At 38.1% G+C, this 21,343-nt stretch overlaps 2 long non-coding RNA genes across 2 annotated transcripts in view; one reads left to right on the forward strand and one right to left on the reverse strand.

Moving 5' to 3' along the window:
• Positions 1–2,880: 2,880 nt before the first annotated feature.
• LOC140688026 (uncharacterized) lies at positions 2,881–12,910 on the reverse strand. The gene is made up of 2 exons (XR_012062689.1): positions 12,789–12,910; positions 2,881–5,650 (listed from the first exon to the last, which is right to left on the reverse strand). It is a non-coding gene; the product is annotated as an uncharacterized lncRNA (long non-coding RNA).
• A 132-nt stretch (positions 12,911–13,042) lies between these two features.
• LOC140688028 (uncharacterized) overlaps positions 13,043–21,343 on the forward strand; it is a 31,535-nt gene continuing 23,234 nt past the window's right edge. Inside the window, exon 1 of the long non-coding RNA XR_012062690.1 lies at positions 13,043–13,241. This is a non-coding gene — a long non-coding RNA (uncharacterized lncRNA). The remainder of the gene's footprint in view (positions 13,242–21,343) is intronic.

Consider the following 21,343-nt stretch of genomic DNA (forward strand, 5'->3'; position numbering starts at 1 on the left):
TTTGGTTGAGATTTCCAAGCCAACTACTGAAGATGTGACCTAAAAGTGAAACGTAATGGAGAGAACTGTTACAAAAAGGAACTGGAATTTGATGATCTGGGAAATTGTCAACCTACCCAGATTGCAGACGATGCTTAATTGAACAGATCCACTGTCAGGGAAGCATGCTCTGGAGAATAAGTCAGTGATGTGGTTACAATATTTTCTTAATTAGAAAAAATTTTAATTGTGGTAAGGTATACATAAAAGTTATTATCTTAAATATTTTTAAGTGTGGATAGACTTCTGCTAGCACTTGGGAAGTACAACAGTTTAGAGCATTCAAGTATACAGAGGGCTCTTTGAAGGGGCGTGTGACTTAGGGGTCCTGTCAGCCACCTCAGAACCAAAAACAGAGATGAGATTATTCAGCAAAGATCTGTAGAGGAGCATCTTTTCTAATGGAGTGAATCCCTGTGATCCGCAGAGTTTTGAGAATGCTATACCAACAAAGACATTGTCAAGTTGGACTAAATGTGACTGAGGACAAAAATGAAAAGGCAGTCAGACTCACAAAATTCTACAGGCAGAGAACAAGCTGATAAAAACTACTGACATGTGCTACTTTTTATGAAAAAGGATGACCCCAAGGGTGGAGCCACAGCTCCAGAGAGTGGAGTCGGTGGTCCAGAGGGCAGAGGCATGAGCCACATGAGAATTATGCAATGGAATTTGCCTAGGTAGGCTTTGAAAGTGATTGGCTGGTGACTCTTTCATTTTCTCCATTCTTGAACGGGAATGGAGCTGTTACCCTATGCCTGCCCGACCACTGTATTTTAGGAGCACAGATGTGCTTTCTAGTTTCACAGGTTCACAGAGGACTTTGCCCCAGGGTCTTTGCATCCATAGGGTAATTTAGATGATTAGATATGAGATTTGAGACCCTTGAGTTGAGGCTCAGATGAGATTTTAGACTTGAGTTAGTGCTGTAATGGCTGAGATTTTGTGGGGCCTTGGAATGGGCAAAGGTATTTCTCATGTGGGATGTATAAGAGTCTTTGAGGACTGGGGGTAGACTGTGATAGACTGAATAATGGTACCCACTAAAGATGGCCAAGTCTTAATCCCTGGAACCTGTGACTACATTGCCATACATGGTAAAAAGGATTTTACAGAAGTGACATATACTGTTAGAAAGACACAAGACCTTTGGGTCAGAGATAAAATTTATTACTCATAGCAAAAAAAAAAAAAAAGAAAGAAAAAGAAAAAGTCACGCAGATCAGCCTTGTGAGTTGGTCCCCCCACACCCCAATTCGCACAGACGTTACCTCTGCACGCAATGGTCATGCCCCTGGGGACTCTGTATTTATGGGGCTGCTGGTCCATCTTCTCATCCTTCCCTACAGAGAGATTACTCATTACTCCTGGAATGCAAGCAAATATCTCCAGTGAGGGAAGGAGAATGCTTTATCTTTACTTCCCTGGGATGTTTCTAAGAACAACATCTAGTTTACCATCCTGGGATGTCTCCTTATACAAACGTCCTTAACTTGGAAGCAAATACTTCCATTCAGAGGATCTAGACTGGGCAGAAATGTAAGCTATTCATGGAGAATTGTCTTCCAACACTTTAAGAATCAAAAAGTGCGCGCGTGTGTGTGTGTGTGTGTGTGTGTAATCTACTACCTTTAATAAAACAAAAAATCTGAAAAATCAAACATTACAGGGCTGACCTTGAACACTGAAAGGCTAACCTATATGATTTTAGAGAAAGACCATGCCAAAAGAAACGTTACCCAGTGGAGTCAGGAAATACATAAAGAGAGGCAGATGTTGAAATAGTTTGTGGAAGACCAATTAAGCATATAAGTTGCTTAATTTCCAGCAATAGTGTGAGGAAGCAACATCAATCAGTGCTATTCTGGGATGCTTATAGAGATTTTAAATGTAAAAAGAGAAAAGAAATTTGCCATACATTTAACAATTGTTCCTGGGAATATGACCTCATGTTACAGGTGTTAAGATATCATTGATTCATTGGTTCTTCACCAAATGTAAACTGAATATCCACTTAATATGTGTCAGGCAAGGTGGACATGATCTTTGCTTCTCTGGAGTGTTCATCCCAGGGTGGCAGACTGACAGAACTAGTAACGAAAGAAATACAAACATAATAAATTACATACTACCGAGGGGTGGATATAGCTCAGTGGTAGAGTGCGTGCTTAGCATGCACAAGGTCCTGGATTCAATCCCCAGTAACTCCACTGAAATAAATGAATAAATAAACCTAATTAATTTCCCCAAGAAATATTAAAAAAAGTAAGTTACAAATTACCAAGAAAACAAAGAAATTAAAGAATAATGAAGGATGCACCCAAACTACGGTCCTTAGGCGAGATCTCTTTAAAGAGGTAACATTTAGTTCAATCTATTCTCAAAACAGAATCAGAGTGAGTTTTTAAAAACCTAATTCACATCCTGTCTCTCCTCTGCAGGACCCTTCCATTGCTCTACATTCCACTGACAAAACCTCACAGGCCTTATAATGGTCTAGAGCCCTTCGATGTGGTCCCCAGATAGTTCCCCGACCTCCTTTCTTATTACTTTCTACAACACTTATTACCTTCTAAATATTATAAAGCTTATCTATCATGTTTATTGTCTCTCACTTTCCTTGTCAGAACATAAGCCCCCTAGAGAATGATCTGTTTCCTTCACTTTGTATCCTAAATGTCTCAGAACGGTTGCTGAGCTCTAATAGAAGTTCATTAAATTTTTGTTCAATGAACATAAAAGTACATAATGATTTTATTCATACTCAAATATAGCAAAAACAAAAACAAAAATTTATCACAACAATTAAATACTACACAGAAAATATCAGAAAATAAGAAATGCAAAAACAAAAGCCAGGTAAGATTTATTTAACGTGATGGGGGTGCTTGCCTCTTGACAAGTTCATCCCAGTCTGGAACACAGGAGGATAACGCTACTCACATGTCGGCTGTGCCATTCAATCCATTCCTTTCTTTTGTCTTTAACTGGGTTAAGACTGAAAACCCCAGTTCACACAAACTAGTTGTTGTGAATGGTCATAATAGCAAGATGCTCTTTCTACTTAGCAAAGGAAAGTCTTCCTTTATCTTAATCCAGAAAGCTGGTAAACTTAATGTCTCATAATCATTCTTCAGTGCATATGAAGGACTGAGCTGCAATAATTCATTCTCTTCTTCAGGCAACAAGTTTAACTCAATTATTGATTCTGGGTTTTAGAAAGCAAATGGATCTTTTACCCAACAGTTTTCTCTTAATGTTTCAAATTTCTCTTCTGGGAAGAAATGATTAAAAGTTTGAGACAGGGAAGGGAGATGCAACAACATCTCTAATTTTATTTCTTCCAAAATGTGTTCGTTAATAATATTCTCTTCAATGTGCTGCAAAAATCTTGGAAACTTGTAGTAGCTAGGATGATGGCTCTTAAGCCTTGCTTGCCACAACAGTAATGTCTTTCAGAATCCTTGGATACGTTTGACATGGTGGAAAATATCACTGTTTTTGCCTTGCAGTTTTAAACTTAGTTCATTCAGAATGCCAAAAATATCAGTTAAATATGCCAGTTTCATTACCCAAATATCATCTTCAAAAATAGTTGCCACATGAGATTGATTTTCAATGAGAAACACGTGGGTCTCATTCCTGAGTTCAAAAACCCTGCTTAGTATTCTCCCTTGAGATAATCAGCGAGCTTTGGCATGATACAGCAAGTGGGTATGATTAGCTCCAATCTCGAAACAAAATATTTCAAGAAGTCAGCTTTTCAGTGAACTTCCTTTAATAAAATTAACAACTTTCACTGCATTTTTCAATACTTCCATGAGATTCTGTGGAATTTCTCTGGATGCTAAAGCTTCACGATGTATAAAACAGTGATTCCACACAGCGCTATTATTAGTGACTTCTAGCAATTTCTTAATTACTCTGCTCTGTTTTCCAGTTACGTTTGCTGTTCCGTCACTTATAATTCCTTTGCAGTTTCTCCAGTTTAATTTATATTGACCAACAATGCACTTTTCTAATTCTGTAAAAATATCTAATCCACTTAGGTGTGAGGTTAAATTTAAACAACACAAAAAATCCTCCATAAAATCATCTTCCCACATGTATCTGACATAGACTAAAAGTGTCGTGCTTTCCAATATCAGTGCTTCCAATATCAGTGCTTTCATCAAGCTGGACTGCAAAATCTATACCAGACTGTAACCGAGTAATAAGCATTGTTTCCAAATGTTCTGCAATCGTACATATTTGAAGAGATACTGTGTGGTCACTAGGTATAGTTTTTAACTTATTGGCTGATTTATCATTAAAAATTGTATGCACCATATCCAGACATGCTGGAAGAATAATTTTTTCAGCAGCTGTGTGAGACATTTTCTCTTTTGCCACCCGATATGCAACTAAATATGACGATAATAAGGCTTTCTAACTGACAGCAGTGGGACAACTAAGAAATGGCGTTGACAACTTCACATCTTTTTTCTTTCTTTGAAAATATTCAAGAGACTTATCAAGAAGTTCAGCATGCTGGGTTTCTAAGTGTCTTTTTAATTTCAAAGGTTTAAGCTTTCATTTGCAAGAATGTTATTACAAATAACACACTGAGGTCTGTCATTTTCAAAAGGTTTTTCACGTTTGATAAAACCATGCTTTAAATAATCTCCATTATAACGTTTTGCACTTATTTTTTTCTTTTTGAAATGTGGCTCAAACAAAGTTGACGTTTGCAGATTAGAGTCGATATTTTTCTCAGTATGGTCACTATTCACACTTGCAGGCCCAGCAGTTGAACTTGAATATGCTTCTGTATATTTCGCTTCATTACTCCTCTTTCTTTTAAAAAAGAAATGATCCATTTTAAAAGCAATTTTGAAAAAATGTTTTAATTGCCACTAACTCAAATTTATTTATTTATTTATTTATTTATCTATAGCCTGGATAACATCTTTCTAAAAAATGCAGTTTACAACTGAATCTCAGTTGAACATCTCAGACTTTCATCCGGTTGCAAGTCATGGTGATAAAAAACTAGACTGCACATTGACCTTGTTATTATGAAAACCAAACAAGACATCAGTGGACAAATGACTGAAAAAAACATTTCTTGGGCATCATATCACCTCGACCAAATCTTTCCTCATAGTGGAACTGATCTTAGTATTCCTTGCAATGTGCACAATTCTGGCAAAGGATTCATGCAGAGAATATTCATTCTGATATTTTATATTTTATTTTGTCTCAACAAAATGTTCGTCGTGACTCACAAAATTGATCACATGACCTACTAAATGGGTCACACGCATAATGTGAAGAACACTCATACAGACATGTTTTCCTCTGTTGTGTTGGTAGCTTGACTATGTCAGTTTGATGATCAAAGAAACCAGCTGACTTGCGAAACTGTTGGCTGATACAGGAAATTTCTTGAAGTGGAAGGTATATATATCTCAGATTTTCATCCCTGATACTTTTTGATGGGGAGGATTTTTAAGAGTGCCAGTTATGGTCTGATCTAGAGAGGATCCAATGAGGTTTTCCATGGTTAGGTCAGCTATAAGGTTGGAGCTGGTGACATATTTTTTAAATTTTCTTGGAATGCATCCTTGACCTGGGAATAAGACCAGAGATATGACATTAAGCATGACAACACAGAGCAATGTTATTGCCAGCTTTAGAGGCTTTTACAATATCCAAGGTCATGGGTGCTGAAGCAAAAAGCCTGCAGCGTCCTCAACACCACGTCATATAGGCTTAGGCCTGTTTCTCTAAGCCAAACCCTGCCGGAGTCCCGTTCCAGCAGGGCCAGGAGCACCCACGGATGGACGGCGTTGGCGAAAGAGTGAGAGAGCCAGTCAAGGTTTGATCACCATGCAGGCAACTCTGCAAGGCTGTCTTTATTTGTGGTATTTATACAATTTTATCAGACAGGTGATTTCACGTTGTGGCCAAGTTGATTCTTACACCTTCATTGTTTACATTGTTGACCTATTTTCTATACCCAGATGTGGTCATGGGCCTTTTTCGACTTGGCTGAACGTCATCACCCTTATGATTTCTTAAATTATCCTCCTAGCCCTCTACCTAGTTAATCATTACCTTTCAACCTATTTTCAATTCTATTTAACTGAAGACTATTTCATAAAAACAAGCACAAAAAGAAAAGGTCACAAAGGTCCCAGCCAACTGGCGCCTGGAACCCAAACAGTGGGCTGATTATTGTTCTTATTACCTACAAGGAAAGCTATAGATATCCATCTTATGTTTTTTACAGAGCTGGCGGCACACATTGTCTTTAAGGCGTAAGGCATGACACACCATGGGGGCCCTGATCTTTTGATTTGTTCCCAAGTACTTAATGTGCCCTGCACAGTCATCATCATAGCCCCTATTATTTCCCCAGGTTGAGAATCATCCTGTACAGTTTTCAAAAAGCCCATGTATCCCAAAGATATCCCCAATCCAATTATAGGCCCTATGAACAACAGAAGGAAATGCTAGTATTTTCCAGAGTGGCGACTGCTTTGCCATCCGCACGACCATTTTGCCCCGACTTTGTCAAGGGCCATCGACATTGGTGGAATGGCTCCCAGCAAAACCCCCTCGGCCAAGATTGGTAGATAGAAAAAATGATGTCAGTCAGACCCAGAAGTCGGCTTCAGGAGTTGTAAATTACGCTGACAAAACTAAATCCAGCACACCAAGGAGAAGCACGGCTCACTCGCTGTATGTACTTCCTCAAGTTTGGCCATGCGCCTCGTGGAAGTACTTACTGCACTGCTCTCTGAACCTGTCAGCATGAAACACAGCACTTCCTTACAAACCTCTCCATCAAGTTATGCCGTTTGTGGGAGGAGACAGGTCTTACATTTACCGTAGTGTTTATTAGAAATTAAAGGTCTTAACGATGTCAATACTTTTATTAGGACTACTTGAGCTAACTGTATTTCCTTATTTTCTGTATTCTTGATGCTCTGGCATCTGAGTTCTCACTAAACAGAGAGGGACTGTTCCTTCCAAGGTTAGCTAATTCCTAAGGGCAAACCACTTGACTGATAGTAAACACAGCCCAGGAACACAGTGTTCAAACCACAGGTATTCCCCTGCCCTGGTCACCCTGGGGCCAGGCACCAGGTAACTAGGCACAGCCCCCATGCCCCGAAGCCCAGTGAAATTATTCAAAAAGCCAATCTGAAACCTGTTTGCTGGGTCTGGCCAATTCTCTCCCCAGAAAACCCAGATACAGGCTTTTCCACAGTTCCCCTTCCGCTCCCTCTCCCTCCTGCCCAATCCTGGGGCTCCCCAGCGTGCCCCCCGTCCTCCGCTGTGTGGCGTGGCAATGGCACGCTCTTCCTCCTGTATCTAGGGGTAAGTATAAAAACCACCTGCTTCATGAGAGCCATTTCTGTGTCTGTGTGTATTATCACACCTGATTAAAACAAATCCTGGGTAAACCATTTTTATTTTGTTATTGCTCTGGTTATAAAGTGGTACGGTTTGGCCCTAATCCTATTTTCCCCATAAGGTCTGTTATTTTTTAGAACAGATTTTGCCTTCCATGAGTTCTTCTAGGAAGTCAGTGTTGAAGCTGAAACACCCATATCTTGAGATTACTTTTATTACTTGCCTGGCGCATAAATTCCCCCAATCACTTGATAAGAAGATTGGAATCCCTCAGTTTTGGGGATATATTAAATATTTTTCATTCTAGCTATCACCCATCCTTCCTCCATGAGTGAACAGAGTACAGTACATAAATAAGTATCGGTTTCGATAATACTAGGCAGCACTCAAAACTGTCCTACAAATTATCTGCATGCCATCAATTTTCATCAGCCTGTCACCACTGTATTTATGTGGAGGCTAGTCTTTTAATAATAAAGACAGCCTTTGAAAGAGCCATCATAAGGCATAATGACCTTGAAACAAGAAAGATGTTGCCAGAGGGAGGAAGCCATAGCCTTGGTGAGATTGTTCCTTGAGACTTCATTAATTATATTTATATGGGCTTTACTCTTAACTGTAAACTTGAAGGAGACTTACAGTATACCATGTATAATGCATTTTTTAATTTAATAAACTTTTTAAAAGAACAACTTAGGTTCATAGCAAAATTGAACAAAAGGTAGAGGTTTCCCATATATTTCCTGCCCCCACATATGCATGGTCTTCTCTGTTATCAACACCGTCCACCAAAGTGGACATTTGTTACAACTGATAAACCTACACTGACACATCATAATCAAAATTTGTATTAGGATTCACTCTTGATGGTGTACATTCTATGGGTTTTGACAAGTGTATAATGACATGTATCCATCATCATGGTATCAGAGTATTTTCACTGCCCTAAAAATCCTTTGCTCTGCCTAGTCATCCTTGCCTTCCTCCATCCCCCCAATCTCTGGCAGCCATTGATTTTTTTTTTTTTAAATCAGCTCAGCTCGTTTTGCCTTTTCCAGAATGTCATACTGTTGGAATTACATAGTATACAGATTTTTCAGATAGGATTCTTTTACTTAGTAACATGCATTTAAGGTTCCTCCATGTATTTTCATGGCTTGATAGCTCATTTCTTTTTAGCACTGAAAAATATTTCATTGTCTGGCTGTAACACAGTTTATCCATTCATCTATTGAAAGACATCTTGGTTGCTTCCAAATTTTGGCAACTATGAATAAAGCTGCTATAAACATTGGTTGCACGTTTTTGTGTGGACAAAAGTTTTCAACTCCTTTAGGTAAATACTAAGGCCCCTGATTGCTATATTATATGTACATTACATTTTTACCAAGGATCTCTGCAAAGTTTGTGTATCTTTTTGTTATTAGAGCTTGCCAAAACCATGCGCACACATGCTTTCTAGACATAGCATAGATGTTGCTCGATTTTTTTTTTTTTTGCAACAGTGCCAACTTTTGTTAATGTAATTCATTCACACTGACAGGCTTCAAATAATGCCAAAGGGATTGCACTTAGATTTTATAAGTTGTGACAGCCTTACTCTGGTAATGAGTTACCCTGTTGGTATCTCTGATAAGAACTGTCAGAAAACAGAACCAAGTCAGAACTGAGGGTATACACCTGAATAGTCAGGGATAAAGGTGGCTGGTGAGATGGATTATTCAATTTAGCACAATCCAGTGAGAAAGAATAATGTGGGAAACTGTCAAGATAATATTTTCCTATCTGGTTAGTTTGGCATTGACAAATGTTAAATGTTAAATTTAAGGGCAGAAACTTTACTTGAAACTCTAAAAGCTTTAAAGCGCACCCCAGAGCAATGTTGTTGGAATGCAGATACAGGGATATGCCAGCAGGTGCCATCTGAGAAAACTACCACTACAGGGAGAAGGATTAAGTTGTAGTATGCAAGACAGCAAAATACATAACCCTGTTTTTAGACTAGCAATCTCTTGGCATAGTTTTCTGTCTAGTAATATAAAGGGCTGGTCATCAGGAAGAGCTAAAAATAGGGGCAGAGGTCACGGTTTATTCATTAGGGTGGTGTCATTTTTAGGTGTTGGTTGCCTTAGGAGGGGCTTAAAAATATCAACTTATCATAAATCCTTAAATTATGATCAGTTGCTAGAGAGCGACTGTACATAGTACGTGGTTATACTTTAAAAACTGTGCATATGGGAGAGAATTCTGGGTCTGGTGCCTTTGACTTAATCTTCATTAGATGTTTCCTTAAAAGATGACATGTCCTAAGTATTTCAAGTTGGTCTGAGAAAGAGGCAATGCTTTTCTTTGGAGGTCTTCTTATGGCCTGTCTGCCAAAGTCGTTAGTAGGACTAAACTAAAGAGTTAATGGCAGATTCCTCTGGGATGTCAGAGCATAGTGGACAGTGTCAATGTATTAAACCAGAACTAACTTGCTGGAAAAGCAACCGCACATAGATCTTTTCAATGAATCAGAACAGTTGGAGGGCAATTCACAGTAGACTTGAAGCAATCTGACTCACATATAACTGCTCTTAATAAGTGAAAGAGAACATTTATTGATTCTTCCTGTCATAGTTAAGGATGCTCATTTGTTTTTAATGCTTCTCCCCCACAAGAAATCTCAAACCACTACAATTTTATCCTATATGCCGCCCCTCTCCAGATGTTTTATAGATATTCACCTGTGTAGCTAAAGAAAGGTGGCGTTAGACAAAACATGCTGCAAAGTCTTTCGTTTGCCCTCTTTTCATTACCTTTGTCTCTGAAAGGTGCCTTACTGGGAAGTCACAGGAGTTTGGGAGTAGGTTCAAACCTGAGGTTTTTGGTCTAAACGTAAGTTTTGGAACTTTAAACAGAGATATTCTCAATTAAAACTCAATGTAAATCAGGGCCTATACATACATTAACATGAGTAAGTACATGTGTAATTCCATAACCCAGGTGGGTTCTGCTGGGACAGAGTCCTTCTGGCCCAAACTTCACAAATCTATAGATGTGTGCACAGCTGCTTAAGATGTATGCATTGAGGTTAACCACATTTCAGAGCAATAATGCTCTTTAATCAGCTGTGCATCTAGCTTAGCCTTTCTTTAGGAGAGAATTTCAATTAAGGTAACCAAACACTTGTAGTTAAAATTTCTTGTATACCAAGGTGCATTAATATAGTCATGTGATATGATTTCAGGTTAGCGACTTTCCATTAATGAATCTTTTTATCCACCTGTTTCTAGAATAGTGTTTGTCATACATTAATAAATGTATCTGAAAGATAAGAGAGAATGAATGACACCTGTAGTAAACTGTACCATGAACATTCTATTTTTATTAGTCAGTAAAAAATAAGTGACCAAACTATATTTGAACAATTTGGCTATATGTAAGACAAAGGTTAGTAAAACATATTCTTTAAAATTCGATCATCAGCAAAATCCTATTTCAAAATAAAATGCTTACAATGTTAAGCAGTAGAAATAATGGTCCTATAAAAACAGAAATGTAAACTATATTTAGGTTTAGCTTATAAAGACTAACACTTAAATCTACCTGAAAATAAGAAATTCACATGAAAAATGGTATTTATATTACTATAGGTATGAAATACTAAGTATTCTTTTAGGCAAAAACAATTACCTTTAAATCATTCTGTTCTTTTGTATTTTTACTATTCCCATTTCAATCCAATCTTTCTTGAGTTTATAATTGTCTATGCTTCAGACTGTTGTATTAAAAAAAGTTTTCTTAAAGGGCCTAGTCTCCCTCTCCTAAATCACACAATTAACCTACAGTAATAGTGGACACAGAGTATTAGGAAAGATCTGGTAGACGTGGGGATGAAAGCACAGGGAAGTCCTTTTCTAGCTGAAAGAGGTTGCAAGGTAGCAGCTAACTGGGAGTCTGAAGTAAAAAATGTGGCCAGCTTGACAGAAGGTGTGAAACAGTTGTCTAGAAAAGTGACAAGTACTTGTCACTTTTCTAGACATGAATGGACTGGGAAAATGTTTCAGGGTCTTGAGCAAGTCTGCATGATTGCCTTACACGCTTAATGCAATGATCATTGTTATGCTTGATAGGTGGTCTTTAATTCCCTGCCACGTTCCCTAATTTGTACTTCTTAGACATATCTCCATGGTGCTATGAGTATTACCTTCTAAAAATACAGCTCTGATCAGTTTCCTCATAACTGAGAAACCTCTAATGGCTCTGGGCTAGTGTAATCTACTCAAGATAATAGCCTTTAAATTCAAGCCTCATCCTATTTCTCTCAGTTTCTCCTTCATCCTCTATCTCCATGCAATTCTACATTTTAAGCTCTAAGACTGTGGAGGTTCTTGAAAAACCTCATGCACTTTCTGCTTTTGTTCTGACTGGTATTCTCTTTGCCTGAAATACTCTTTTTGCCTTCTTAAGTCATTTGACATTCTACTCATTCTTCATTATTTATCTCAGATGCTACAGCATTCATCCATTCAACCAACATTTGTGTATTTACAATGTGTCAGGCACTGGGGACATAAAGCAAGAAAATGGATAAACAGTGATATATATTCCTATAAGGGAATACCTGTTCAGCTGTTACAATGAATGAACTAGTTACATAACCCTGAGAAATCTTACACCAAGTTAGAGAAAGCTGCCAAAGAATATACACATCTCTGGTTGTCAGAACTATGCAAAACAGCACTACATATGTAATCAAAGGCGCTGAAAGGGGAGGGTGGTTACCTTGGGCAAGGGGGAACAGAATGGGATCGGGCGGAGAAGACAAAGGACTTCAATTATATAACTATTCCTCCTGTTAGGTGAATACACAAATGCTAGTTATATTTTTATTTCTACCTTTTGTCTGTCTAAAATATTCATTTTTTTTTTAAGGGACGGTTAAGGCTTGATTCCTTTCTGAAGGTCCTGCAAATCTGTCTCGTAACCAATAACTTAAAATTACCTTCTATCTCTCGCCCTCTCCTTTGTTTCCTTGTCATTAGTACTTAGGCCTTCAGGGTCGGAACTTGCAGGTATGAGATTTAGGTAGATTAGAATGTAACCCTCTTCCCAGGAGATTCCTGACTGTTTCCTCAAGCCCTCTAGCGACCTAAATAGGCCTAAGAACCTCAGCCTGACCCTTTCAGCTGACACAGACTATATCTCCCCTCAGATCCTGGATCACAAACCCTTCCCCGGGGAGACATCCTTTAGTTCCCTGAGCAGAACCGAAACGTGCCTCCCTCCAGCGAACCCCTGAATGCCTCCCTTTAGCGGACTTTGGTCCACTCCCACCAGAAGTTGCCTTTCTTCCTTCTCACCTCCAGCCCAGGGCCACGAACCTCGCCCCTCGCCTGCGGACCGGCGGTTCAGTTTCCCCCCACCCCCCATTCCCTACACAACACCACTTCAGGCCTAACCCCGGCACCCACGGAAATCCCACGACCAGCCGGGAAAGGGCCGAATCGGCCTTCTGCGCATGCGCGAAGCCGGGAGCTGCCCCTGCCCCCGCGGCCATCTCGCGGTGTTTCCTTCTCCCGCGGGAGTTATTTGAACGCTCTGGCGGTAACGACGCCCTCCGCTGCCCGCTGACGGGAGGCTCTAGAGACACTGAGCGTGGTCGGCCCGGCCCGCCGCAGCTGAGCGCCGACAGGGTTCGTCCCGCATGTGTCCTGGCGCCATGGGGGCGGAAAAGAAGCTGCTGTCGATTAAGGAGGCCTTCCAGCTGGCGCAGCAGCCGCACCCGAACCGTGCTGAGCCGCACCTACCTCTCGGTGAGCGCGGCCCCCGGCCTCCGCCGCCGCCCCTTCCCGGCCCCGCTCGTGCACCCGGGAGCCCGCTCTAACTGTGTCACCTTTCTAAGGTTTATAGAGATTTTTGACATCTAATATCATTTTACCTTGTTTACTTATTTGGAGAACCAAATTGTATTTAATAATCGCAGTAGGCTCTTGTCTCCTTAGGTTAGCAGTTCACCCATTTTTAACAAAAATATGCATTTCATTAAATAAATTTAAGAAATATATTAAATATATGTTTTCATTTCTGCCCTGTAATGAGTTTAACAAAACACATTTCTTAGTAACAAACTAAGTCAGTGCAAAGAAGTTCATTTTTGTTACAAACCAACTATTTTTCAGGTCGATATACAGGTATTCTCTTTTCAAAATTTCACTTTACGCCACTTCGCTTTTAGGACACATCTGTATTTGTATCTGTTTTTGATAACAGAAGGAAATCTGAAGAGGATTTTCACTTTTACCAAAAAAGACGGAAAGCAAAAATACTTGGCAAACAGTGTTCAGTGGTTGTTTTGCAGGGAGCGGTCAGAGGCCATGCGCAGCCAGAGTGGCACCACCAAGTTCCTTCCCTGGAACCACGCTCAGCATCTAAGCACCAAGCTCCCAAAGCCTGAAACTGGGTCTGTGAGCATCGTGTTTCATTTTGATTCATTTTGTGCATCTGATGGCATGATGTGTCCAAAGTATCAGAAAAGCTTAACATAAAATGATGTAATTTTTAAATGTTTTGATCAGGGTGAAGGAAATGGACATTTTGTGAGTTTAACTTGCTTGGGACCACTATTTCCGTACAGAGTGAAAGCTGCCAAAGTTATTACTGCCTTCTGCTAGTAGCAGAGTGGTCTCTTGGTTGGCATTCAGCTAGGGATAAAGTGGAAAGTTTATTGCTTAAGTGGATTGATGAGTGTACAAAGCATAGTATTCAAGTTATCTTATACTTAAGCAGAAATTGGTCAGTCTAATGAGCTGAAACAGAAAGCACTGGACTATGGCGATGAAAATGTTTTGAAAGTGGAATTTAAAGGTAGTCATGGGTGGTTTGATCAGTTTTTGAGGCAAGAGCAGCTTCATGGCTTAAAGGTTACTGGAGAGAGTGCTTCAGTTGATACTGAAGCTGCCAAAAAGCTACCAGAAGAACGGAAGAAAATAATTACAGAAGGTGGTTATTTGTATAAGCAAATATAGGTGATGTTGAAGAGGTTTTGGCATCCCATAACCAAGAACTGACAGACGAAGAGCTGATGCAATTGCAAGAGGAAAGAATACTAATTAAATATTAATTGAAACTGAACATAGTAGTGAACAGCCCAAAAGTGAAGACCTCCAGGAACTGAACGCAACTCACTTGCATGAGACAGAGTTTCACTACAATTGACAGCACTGCACTGGTTGCAGAAAAGTATGACTTTAATTTTGAAAGGACACTTAAGTTTAGGGCAGGTTTGCAGGATGTTTTGAGTGCCTGTGAAGAATTGTATGATAGAAAAATACATGAGTCAAGCATGCTGTCAAATTTCAAGCCTTCCACATTAGCCACAGCAAATGTCAAACCTCAGCCTTCAACACTGAGGCATAATGATCAAAAGGTTACATTCAAATGGTAGGGATTCCTGTCTTGTCCCACCCTCTGCCTCCAGGACACTTGTCAACCCAGAATGTATGGTTTGTTATCAGTCCAGAGGATCCTGTTTTAAATGGTTTTCTGCCATTTGGCCCTTGTCCCCCTTTCTCTGCTCATATCTAGCTACCTGCTTGCTCTAACAAAACTACACCTTATTGTACACTATTTCTACTTTATATAGGCTGTGTATTTATCATATCATTCTTGCTTTTATCATACGTTAGTATTATTTTAGGTTTTATGTGTTATTTGGTATGATTTGGTAGGTTAATTTTTGGATCTGGGAATGCTCAAAATGTATCCATATAAATGAATGGTAATTGCTTCTTCATTTTATGCCATTTTGGCTTACGAAAGGTTTCATAGAAACATTCTGCTTTCAGATAAGGGATAACCTGTATTTATTGCCTTTTATTATAATTTAGTATAAGAAATAGAGAAGTTTTCATTTCAACTCTAAGACTTCACATGACTGTCAGCATTCAAACTACTGCCTTTTTTACTTGCAGATTACAAAAAGATTTTTAAAAACCATTTTATGGTGGGGAGGGTATGGCTCGGTGGTCGAGTGCATGCTTAGCATGCATGAGGTCCTGGATTAAGTCTTCAGTACCTCCACTAAAAATAAATAAATAAATAAACCTAATTACTACCACCCCCCAAAAAAACAAAACTAAAAAAGGAAATGGTCACTTAAAATTTTTTTTTTGCTTCTCCTACTGGATTTTTTAAAACTATTTTTTTATTAGTAAATACTTGTTTTACATGGCTCAAACTACATAAAAAGAAATGCACTGAGATGATCACTCCCCATCCAGTAACTGTTCCTCATAGTCTTCTACATGTAAACATTTTTGATTAGTTTCTTGTTCATCCTTTTGGTCTTCAACCAGATACAAACAAATGCAAATATAATTCTTATTTCCCTTCATTCCTCCTTCAGTATTCTGTGCATTGTTCTGCACTTTACTTTTTCCACTTTACAGTATATTCTGGATATTCTTCCTTATCACCATTTAATTAAACATCCACATTCTTTTTTTTTCTCCAGCTGTCATATATTCCATGTTGTGGATATAGTCCAATTTTTAGCCAGTCCCCTATAGATGGACACTTGTGTTATTTCCAGTCTTTGGATGCTAGGAACAATGCTTTAATGAATGTATGTCATTTCTTACCTTTGCAGGGGTAACTGTCAGAATCTCTGAAGAGAATTGCTGGATTAAAGAGGAAATATTTTGTAAATATGATTAATATTGACAGTGGCCTTTAAAGAGTGTTTTATTCTGTGCTCCCATCAGCAGAGTATGAGAGTTTTTTTTTTTTTAAGGGGGATTGGAAAGAACTAGAAAATAATTGCGGGGATTTTTTGATAGATGAGAAAAATTGTAAGTAAAATCCGTAATGGTTTGGGAATAGGAGTTAGAATGATAGCATATATATTGAAAAGAAATTGCTGTGTATAGGAAGCCTCAATTATAAAAGGCAGTATTGAATTGAGACCACTTTTTAAAAACTATTTTTTTCTTTTTTTGAAAAAGGACATGACAGTTTATTTTTAAAAATTGTACCCTTCTGATCATTATAACCAGCATACACATTATGATGGCTTTTCTCTTGGGTATTAACACTGCAGTGTGTTTGTATACTGAAATGTTTCAATAGGACCAAGAACATTAGAGAAATAAAGATCTTAGATGAAAATTAACACTAATAATTCTGGTGTCCTACCCCACAGAATTAACTTAACCCCCTTATGAATCAATGGCTTTATAACGTTATACAGTTATAAAAAAAATGAAAATTCTCTTCTAAATAGGCAGCATGAACTTATACTTCTTTGTTCTTTAATCTTTAGTTTTTATAACTTAGGCTATGTCCACCTAGCCAAATCATTATCATACAAGACACCTCAGATAATTTCCATGCTACTATCACACAAGTTTAGTGATTTTCCTCAAGTCAAATCATCATCAAAACATGAGGCATATAAAACTGATTTTCAAATCATGTGAAAAGCATAGTGCTTATTTGTCCAATAGACTCAAACTTAAATGCTATAATTATAATATCCAAACTTATGCAATAAAATTAACATTTCTCTCTCTCTCTATGTGTGTGTGTATATATATATATATATATATACACACACACACATGGGTTTTGTTTATAGAACTGTATTTTGCAATCAACAGGAGAAATTTACTTTTAGAGCACAGTGTATTTGATTACAGTTCCACATGTCAATAGTAGAGACAAGGCCACATGATGTTAAATCTGGCTCTAAGTTACCTAAGGTATAAAATTTTGATCAAAATTATTATAGTTTGATCTTAAAAATTCAACTCATGTGAAATTACTTTTTAAAGTAAATATGCTGTTGAGTAATTACTTCAATAACCTTCTCTTTGTATGACTACCTGCAAATTGACCCTTTTCTTTAATCAGTGTGACTCACCAGCATTTCAAACTGACCTCTTTACTTCCGTGTTACCATTTCAATACCCATGGATTTCTGAGGCGGCGTAAGTTTGACTGTATCAAAAACAGTAGGTACTCTAACCTTTCAGTGACAGTTTTTAAATCTGCAAGCTCAAGAATCACGCTATTGAGCTCAGCAACTATAAAAACATTGAGATTTTGGTGTTTCAAACCAGAATTTCATTGTGCTTTATAAATTAAGCTGCTTTTGAATTTTTTTGGTATTTATCAGCCATTTGTATTTCCCTTATAATAATAAAAGAATATATTTAAAATAATTTTTAAGGTTAAATGTCCTGGGGGCTTATCAATACTTTAAAAAAAATTACTTTTTTTCTGCCAGCATTTAGAATAGTAGAAATTATTTCTGGTCTCCTTAGGTCAACCAACACTACTTTTCATCAGGTAAAACACTGAATTTTACAGACATGCCTGAAAAGTTTTTGATTAAGTAAATGAGTGAATCACAGTGGAGTCTCAATCAGTTAACAGTGTAAATCCATTAAAAAAAACACACTAAATATTAAAAGAAAATCTTCCAGCTAAAAAAAAGAAAAGAAAGGAAAAGAAAAGAATGAAAGATAAAGAAAACCGTCCCAAGAACTAAACTCGAGCGTGTGTCACCACTGACTCTGTGCTTGTGTCCCTGACTGATTAGACTTCTTCTCTGGGTTATAAAACATGTTCAGTTACTCTCAGGGCCAAGTTGCCAGGACACTTGAGTGAAAAGGTTATGCTACTGTAGCATCTAAGGGAACAGAGTGGCACCGTTTACTTCCTTAACAGACACCATATTCAAAGATGGGCATGAGTCTCCCTCTGCCGTGCTCACCAGCATTTATCAGGAGACCAAACTTGCTAGGCGAGCTGATGACAGCCCACCCTCCCAGCCCACCCCAGCGCCAGTAGGAGGTTCCCGGCGGTTTGTCATTCTGTGCACTGGCCTTTCACTCTTTCAAAAGAAAAGTTGTGGTTACTTTTTAAAAAAGGAGTGGGGGCAGGATGGAGAAATGAAAAACCAAGTGTCCAAAGGCACAAAGTCACATAGCTGCTCTAGTTGGAGTTTGTAAACAGAGAATAGGCTGAATTTAGGTAATCCCAACCTATGAGAGTAAAAAGGCACCCACAGTGGGCTTTTATCCAGCTAGCTTCTTTGAAACCCTTCATAGGTTTTGAGGTCTACAAAGTATGCACTAAAATGCCAATACATCAAAAAGCAATAAGGCAAATAGTATAATCATTATTCCAAAAGTTACAATGGTAGTGTAGGCATACATAGTATAATTTAGTTACAACGAACTGTTTCTATTATATAACCACATTAACTGTTTCCTACAGAATTACATATTCAGCTGAGTTTCAGTTGAACAGAAAACCCCTTGTAAACTGCTGATAGTTGGCAATAGCTCTTTAATAGCAGTTTTTATTCTGCTGTAGAAATTATCCTTGAACTGAAAAAAGTCCACAATCCAACATCCAGTCATATTTGTGAAGAGCCTCCTCCGACTTCTGCATCACTTTTTGGAAAAGTATTATTTGTTGTTGTAAGGAATACTGCATCTGTGATTTAAAGTCTCTTACTTGAATTTGACGCAAGTGGTAAACTTCAGCCAAAGCGGCAAAAGAAATAGTGTTACAGAGATCTTGAATGCTATCAGCCTTTTGGACCTGCAACTTCCCTTCTTCCACGTGACCCCCTACTCTCCTTTACTCTGGTAAGAGCTTCCTTCTGAACATGGATGATGTCAGGGAAATTGGCCAGGTGCCCCTGATACAGTGCTAACAGGTGCATGACTGGGTCCAGGTCCTGTCTGGGCTGCTCCGAGAAGAGGTTGCCGATGGTAGGCATCTCTCATGAAGGTGATGGCCTGATTCAGGCCAGGCAAAAAGGCCTGCTGGTCCAACTCAAAGGCTTGGCTGAGGCAATGGAAGGACTGGCCCACCTTCTAATACTTCTAGAAGCCGGTCGCCTGCTTGCGTGGGAACTCAATGGCCTTGTGGTTGAGCTGCAGTGTGCTGCCCTACATTTTCTTGATGAAGCATTTGAAGCCATTCTTCTTACTCTCCACCTCCTGCAGGTTGAGGGCAGCAGTGCTCAGGGTCAGGAATAAGTTGGCGCCCACCATCTCATTCTCCTAGGCTTTCCTCTTGCCCTGTTTCCAGGCCTTCTTGTTGGTGCTGCTGGGGTAAGTGAACTGTAACTTTTGACACATTTTTCTAAATAGATTCAAGAAGTTAGAGAAGAATCAAAAGCATCTTTTGTGATTAAAATCTATGCTGCCTTGAAGACAGAAGTAACTCAAAAACAGGAGAGGTGTGTGTGAATGATTACTCAAGTATATTTTCCTCAGCAATTCTTCTGGATGGACAATTAAGAGTTATAAGAGTAGAGATTTTAGTTTAGTGAACAATTATTAATATTACTGAGAGTCTTAGGTTACTGCTGGGAATAAAGTTTTTTATCAATGTAGTTTGGAAAGATTTGCTTTATATTTCTGGTTGTTGATAAAACATTTTTTCAACGGGCATATTTGTTTCTGCCTTAAATATGCTATGATGATCTGTCAATATGAACCTGTGGCAGAAGAAGAAATAGAATTTGCAGGAGTTTATTACTTATCCAAACAGAAGGAAGAAAGAGACAGTGACATTTCAAGTTATTTTAATTATTTTACTTTCTTCTTGAAAGTATTCCAGAAGTTTTTCAGTTTTTATTAACATTCACAATGAGTGAGTATATCATTTAAAAATTTACTGGATTGAAAGCCTTAAGGACTTGTATAATTTAGGGAAAAAATAGCTAGGATTCTAAATATGTACATATATATTTATATATGATAAAAATAAATTAAATTATCATATACACACATATACTTGCCATATTAAAGTGACCTTATAAATAATACCTTTTTCTGTAGGATAAAATATGATTATGATTAAAAGCTGATTTATTAGATAATGCTAGCTTTAATATAAAAAACTTAAACTAGTTTCAGGTAAATACATTTAAATGAGCACTCTACTTAGGAAAGAAGTTAAAAGACCGTATTTTTAGTTCAAAAATTATTGCATTCTTATTGTTTGGTAACAATTTCAGACAAACATATTGAGACTGTATTAAATGTATATTTTGTACAAGTATATATGAAATTAGCATTATAGCTTCTCTTTTTGCATGAATTGTAGCTTCTTTATGAGTTATTATTAAAGTCTTGAATTCTGAACTTGGGGAAATCAAATGGTTGTCATTATAATATCACCTGAGAATAGTTTGATCAGGTTTTTTTTTTTTTTAAGGACTGAGACAAATAACAATGAAATTCGATTTTAAGTGTGAAAGATTCTAAGTAAGTTCTTGGAAAATATGCCAGAAAATACTCAGATTGATAATGTTTTGTTTATAAAATTAATGAAATCATCCTTATTAGACTAAAAGATAAAATTGAATACAGGCAATCCTGGCTCGTTCAATACCGAAGACCCATGGTTAGTTACTACCCCCCATGCTTAAAGGTTTGTGTAGCTGTTTTTTACCTCATAGTTTTTGTTTCTTTGACTCTTAAGTGCACAGTAGTTGAATTTTTCCTTATTAAATTTACAGTAAAAGACTCTATATGATGTGCATACACACCCCGTTTAAAGATATGTAGTTCCAACTGCAAAACTCTGACACCAGCTGGATGTCCTGTAATTCAACTACCCAGAGTTAGAGCAGACCCACAGGTCAAAGGCAAGACTGTCTCCACTTTAGATACCAGCCACAAGTTTTAGGTATCCCTAAGCTACCTGCGTTTCTGTTCAGCTGACTGCAAACTCAGGGATTCCCATGACTGCTTTCTCCCTCCTCTAGATAATTCTCTAGGATGACTGGCAGAACTCAGGAAAGTGCTGTATTGACTATTTCAGTGTTTTTTTAAATTGAAGTATAGTTGATTTACAATGCTGTGTGTCTGGTTTACAGCAGAATAATTCA

This window comes from Vicugna pacos, chromosome 2 (genome assembly GCF_048564905.1).
Source record: "Vicugna pacos chromosome 2, VicPac4, whole genome shotgun sequence".
Classification (NCBI taxonomy): Eukaryota; Metazoa; Chordata; class Mammalia; order Artiodactyla; family Camelidae; genus Vicugna; species Vicugna pacos.